The sequence below is a fragment of the Salvelinus sp. IW2-2015 genome, unplaced genomic scaffold (assembly GCF_002910315.2).
Source record: "Salvelinus sp. IW2-2015 unplaced genomic scaffold, ASM291031v2 Un_scaffold16299, whole genome shotgun sequence".
Taxonomy (NCBI): Eukaryota; Metazoa; Chordata; class Actinopteri; order Salmoniformes; family Salmonidae; genus Salvelinus; species Salvelinus sp. IW2-2015.
Window position 1 is genome coordinate 495,589 of NW_019957528.1, and position 6,478 is coordinate 502,066.

A 6,478-nucleotide genomic window follows, 5' to 3' on the forward strand; every position below is an offset into this window, starting at 1 on the left:
AGTGTTGGGTTTCCTTGTTTAGCGATCCCCTCAAATACACATTGAAACTTCTTCTTTAGATTAGATTTGAGTTCACATTGGCAAATCACAGCAAGCTCTTCTGAATGAAGAAATAACACAGAGGATATTAATATTACTGTCTGTTTTAATGCCTACAGTAATGTAGGATTGTGTTGTAAAGTTGTACATTATAATCATTTATTCTCATAACTGCCTGTAGAAATGTATAAATGTTTTCATAATGCATTACACACTGGAGTGACTGATTATATTATTATTGGTATTATTAATGGTCTCTCTCTGTCTCTCCTCTTCACTGTCTCTCGCCTCTCTCTGTCTCTCCTCTTCTCTGTCTAAATTAATCAACACAACCCTGCTAGTTGACGAGGTCACTTGGTGTTAGGATCGTTACACTACTCCCTCTGTTCAGAAAACACAGCCTCTCTATCACAAAGCCCTCTTAACAGGACATGCTTTTGACCCTTATACAGTATCCTACTTTTGGTCATCAGAGTAGCAAATGGCAGGAGGGGGTATTAACCCGAGGCTTGAAGCCAGGTCGCTTGACCCTAAGGAAATCATGCTACACACAACAACCCCAAGAGGATAAGGGCCTCATCAAGGCTAGCGTTGTTCAACTTTCAGGCAGCATGATTACCTTGTTAGGAAATGTCTAACTAGTACTGCTTTCATTACAATGTGGGATTAAGCCTGCTACAGTATCATTGAGTTACACAGCTACTTTAGCTTAACCTTAGCTACAGCTTTTAAATGTTTGTTACAAAATAGCATTCAACATGAGGCAGACAACATGAGGCAGAAAGCTCTTACTTTTCTCCAGTGTGTCAGCAAGCTCCTTCTGGTTCATTTTCCTCAGGATGTGCAGTGTGATCTTCAGAGCCTCCTTCCTGGCACTGCTCTCCTGCTTCTCATCTTCAGCGTCCACCACTTCCTCATCTTGCTTCTGACTCTCAAAGCCTTGTGGGAGTTCTGGACTAAGAATCCTCTTGAACCTATTCAGCTCATTCTTCACAAATGTCATAATATTCTCTTCAAGCAACTGAAATAAATAAATAATGTCTCATTAACACATTAATGAATGATTGACAGATCCAACTTTACTTGAGGTAAACAAAAATGTATGTACATAACAGGACAACAACATACACTGAATTAAGGAGCCAGGTCTGTTTGATGAACCTGGGAAGACTGACCACTGAGAATCTCTGACTCTGATCTCTCCTGTTGGTTTCTGTGGAAAACATCAAAGGAGTGCACACACACAACACACCCACACACACACACACACACACACACACACACACACACACACACACACACACACACACACACACCACACACACACACACACACACACACACACACACACACCACCACACACAACACACAACACAACACACACACACACACACACACACACACACACACACACACACACACAGAGGGAGGAATTGGGTTTTGTTTAATATTGTTTTAGGACTATGAAAATGGAAAAAAGGATTAGCCTATGATTATGAAATAACCTAAATAAATCTGAAAATGGGAGAGGAGAAATGACTAGAGACCGTGTTGTTTAACTCACTGACCATGACCATGAGTTCTTCTTACCTTTGTTCAGTAGAAAAGTCTCCCTCTCTAAACATTATAGGAGGAATCATAGACTGGTCACTCTTCATGGACACACAGCTGGGTACATGGGAGGCTGGTCTCTCCTGCTGATTGGACTTCAACACAACAGAGACAAACATTCAATCTCATCTACTCTGAGGTCAGATTGGGAAACATAAGAAAGTTTAATTTCAGAAAAATGTTATTTTAAAGAAATATGAATAAGATTGATGCTGTTTTTTCACTATCTTTTATGGATCGGTTGTTCAATGAGAGAAAATGTATTGTTTAAAACTATCTCTAGAGTTTTAATGTCGTGAGATATATAAGCTTCATGCTCCAGACCATCACAAGGGGAGATAGAGCACTCGTTATGCATTTGGGTCCCAAGGTTTTTATATGATCAATCATATCGAAGTGATTCAATGATGAGGATTGACCACGAGTGCGTGCTGATGATTCTTCAGCAAAGAGGCTGACAAAACATTATGGGGGAAGCAAATGTAAGTAATTATAACTCATAACGAGTCAAGCAAAACATTTACAATGAGAGGAATATGTTAGTAGAGTAATATGTTAGTTATATGTTATATGTTAGTTAGTAATATGGTTGTAGAGACAAACGATTGTGCTATTTCTTTTGTCATAAAGTTAATTCACGACAATCACTATTTAGAAAGTTAGCTGACTAGCTAACATTAGCCAGTTAGCTAGCTGGTGTTATGAATGAGTATAACATTGTAATTCGTGTTGTTTAATGTTTTAGGGACTCCTGAGAAAACCAGCAACCAGGCTGTCGTCTCTGGGAAACAGGGTGTAAAAATATAGCTAGCTAAAGCATTTACTGCAAATTGAATGTACAATTGTATAGCTTGCTTTGCCGTGCAGTGCAGCTGAATAACATATGCTAGCAAACTTTACTTGATTATTGTGTAGTGGAGGATAATAAAACTGTATGCCTATGAGGTGTAGCTAGCTACAGTATGTAGCCGATCTGTTATGGACCCAAAACGTTAGATTCTGAATAATAGTCATACCAATCTATGGAACTTCAGCTATCCTAGTTATTTATCAACTTCAAGTCTGATGCATTAATGAGTCTATGGATTGAGTAGAATATAATAATCTTTATGTGCCAAGGATGCAAGTCCTATATACATGTTACTGTAGTTTACCACGCATGGATCCCCCACATTGTAGCCTGTACACTTAATATATTCACTGATCGTACTCTTCTTTGGCAAAAAAGATGCGGTTCAGGTATGAATCTCTGTGAGACATTCTTTTTCAGTCAATATCCATACCAGGTCTATCAAACTCCATTCTTTGAATGATGCTGTGTCTGCATGTATGCGTTACAATTATACACTTCAACAGTGTTTTACCACTCCTGCTCCTGACATCAATGATTACACATTGTAACTAGCAATAGACTAAAACATGATTTAAGTAAAGGCTGATTTGTAATTCATATATACAGAAAAACAAACTATGCACATGTTTACATCTTCGGCCATTGTATTATAGATACATCTTAAAACACTCGTAAGCCTAAATTCATTGCTTATGGAAACCGCACCAGCAACTTATAGTACAGTGCCATATCTTAATTTGATTCTGTTGTGGCAGAAATGTTCCTGCACAGTTTAAAATTTCTAACTATAAAATCTGTGGAAATATCGTTTTGAAATAAACTCTTCATAAATTCTTAACAACATTGTCATCTCACCCTTCTTGCTGGAATCATGTTCCCAGAGTCTCATTTAGAGCAGGGACCCCCTCTCTCTCTCCCCAGAGAGACTCATTTTAGGGGCAGGACCCCCTCCACTCTCTCCCCAGAGAGACTCATTTTGAGGCAGGGGACCCCCTCCTCTCTCTCCCAGAGAGTTCTCATTTTAGAGCAGGGACCCCCTCCTCTCTCTCCCCAGAGAGGACTCATTTTAGGGCAGGGACCCCCCCTCTCTCTCCCCAGAGAACTCATTTTAGAGGCAGGCCCTCCCTCCTCTCTCTCCCCAGAAAGTCTAATTTTAGAGCAGGGACCCCCTCCTCTCTCTCCCAAGAGGACTTCATTTAGAGCATGCAACCCTAAACAGAGATGCAGCATGTTGGTTGTAGTTAAAACACATTGACAACTTATTCTTGAATGTCAATTGTTCTCTTTAATTCATTATCTCTTAGAAATAAACACTTTACTAAACAGATATCTCATCTCCTTGTTAAATGTCAATAATAATAATAATAATAATGTGTCACTGTTTGTCACATACACACACGGAGGGAATGTTGTGTTTGTTAATATTGTTTTAGAACTATGAAATGGAAAAAGTATAGCCTATGGATTATGAAAACAACAAAAATAAATGGGAACATGGGAGATGAGCGATGACTAGAGACAGGTGTTAACTCACTGACCATGCCCATAGTTCTTCTACCTTTGTTCAGTAGAAAGTCTACTTTCTCTCAACTCTATAGTTGACTCTTCATGGACACACGCTGGTACAGGGAGGCTGGTCTCTCCTGCTTGATTGGCTTCAACACAACAGGGACAAAAAATTCATCTCTCATTTACTTCTGAACTCAGATGGAACATGAGAAGAGATTCATTCCAAAAGGCTCTTTTTTCAGAAATGTTGGTAAATGAGCTTTTATTTTTAAATACATTATCAAAGAGATACGTTTTTTTTTCACTATCTAATCATGGCTGGGGTGTCAATGAAAATTGTATTTTATTAATTTAACTAGGCCAGTCAGTAAGAACAAAATGTTATTTTACAATGACGCCTAAGGCACAGTGGGTTAACTGCCTTGTTCAGGCAGAACAACAGCTTTTTACCTTTTCTGCTCAGGATTTAATCTAGCAACCTTTCGGTTACTGGCCAACACTCTAACAACCAATCCACCCCACATATGTTTGTTGTAAAATCTATACTTGAGCGTTTCATTTCAGAGAACAAATAATCATGTTTTCTTTGCATAATGCTATATAATCTGCATCACTCTCAGTAAATAAGTAGTACGTCTAGGTTTTACACATCTGCAAATGTAACAATAAACTACATTTTATAAAGAATGTACAAATAATACATTTGACATGAATATATGAGATCTGTATGTAAAACATTTCATGCAAAATTTTGGTAATTTAGCAGATGTTTTATCCAGGGCCCAGTTTCTCAAAAGCATCTTAAGCGTAAGTTAATTGTTAGATCCTTCATAGGAGCATGTTAATCTAATTCCCCCCCAATAAACTCACAAAGCGAAGTCCTCTTTCTTTTTGAAATGGAGGGTCCCTGGCTGTTGGGGTCAGCACATCATGCATTTCAGTACTTCATACATTCTATACGTAACTCCCTTAATGTCTCTCATATGTAAAAATAAGCTGCACAGCAGCGAATCACGTAATCACAATGTGAAAATCGCAATGATGGTCATTTAGAATTAGAATTAGAATTTTTTCACGATCCAGATCTGAGGTTCAAGAAACCTTACATACTTTTTGGCATTTGAGTACAATTGCCAGATTTTGTAGTTGCTGGGGGAAGCTCTACTGGTTCCATTTGTGTATTTGACGCTAGGTGGAGACATTGACCACAGTACCTCTCACCCTGAGGACCAACCTGTAAAGTCCACACACACTCTCTCATTATCACCACCAGCTGTAGAGAGACACTAGCCCTCCATGGAATGAGTTTGATGCCCTAAAAACTTGTTCACTGCTTTGTGTGATTATTTTGATAAAAGACGTTGAAGGCCATTGAAAGACACAACTTTAATTTTTGAACTTGCGTAAAAAACCAAAATCATTTTAAAAAATCAAATCATTATTATTGTCAAATGTGCCGAATAAAACAATGTAGTCCTTACCGTGAAATGCTTACTGACACGCCCTTAACAACAATGCAGTTCAAGAAAGAGTTAAGAAAATATTTACTCAATAAACTAAACGTAAAAATCATAAAAATGTAACACAATAAAAATAACAATAATAGGGCTATATACAAAGGGTAATGGTACCGAGTCAATGTGCATGGGGTACAGTTAGTTGAGGTAATTTGTACATGAGTAGGGGTAAAGTGACTATGCATAGATAATAAACAGCGAGTAGCAGCACTGTAAAAACAAATAGAAGTGCGGTGTCAATGTAAATAGTCCAGGTGGCCAATTGATTAATTGTCAGCATTTTTATGGCTGGGGTTAGAAGCTGTTGAGGACCTTTTGTCCTAGACTTGGCGCTCCCGTACCGCTTGCTGTCGGTAGCAGAGAGAACAGTCTAGTAGTTAGCATCTGCCGTCATCTGACCCTTCTGTATTACTTCCTGCTTTAGTTTTTGCTTGTAAGCAGGAAATCAGGAGGATATAATTATGGTCAGATTTGCCAAATGAAGGGCGAGGAGAGGCTTTTGTACGCGTCTTCTGTGTGTGGAGTAAGAGGTTCTAGAGTTTTTCCTCTGGATTCACATGTGACATGCTTGTAGAAATGAGGTAAACTGATTTAATTTTGCCTGCATTAAAGTCCACTAGCCACTAGTAGCGCTGTTCTGGATGAGCATTTTCTTGTGTTTATGGCCTTTATACAGCTCGCTGAGTGCGCTCTTAGTGCCAGCATCGGGTCTGTGTGGTAAATAGATGCTATGATATATAGGATTGAAACTCTCTTGGTGATTGTGTGGTCTACAGCTTATCATGAGGTTCTCTACTCAGGCGATGACTTCGGAAGACTTAAAATGGTGTCCAATGTGCTGCCGAAATATGCGTTTATTGTACATTTTACTTGAGTACCATTAGTATTAAGCCCCTCGAATAATTTGCAGCGTGTACGTGGTAATATCTTCTCCCAATCTTCCTTCTCC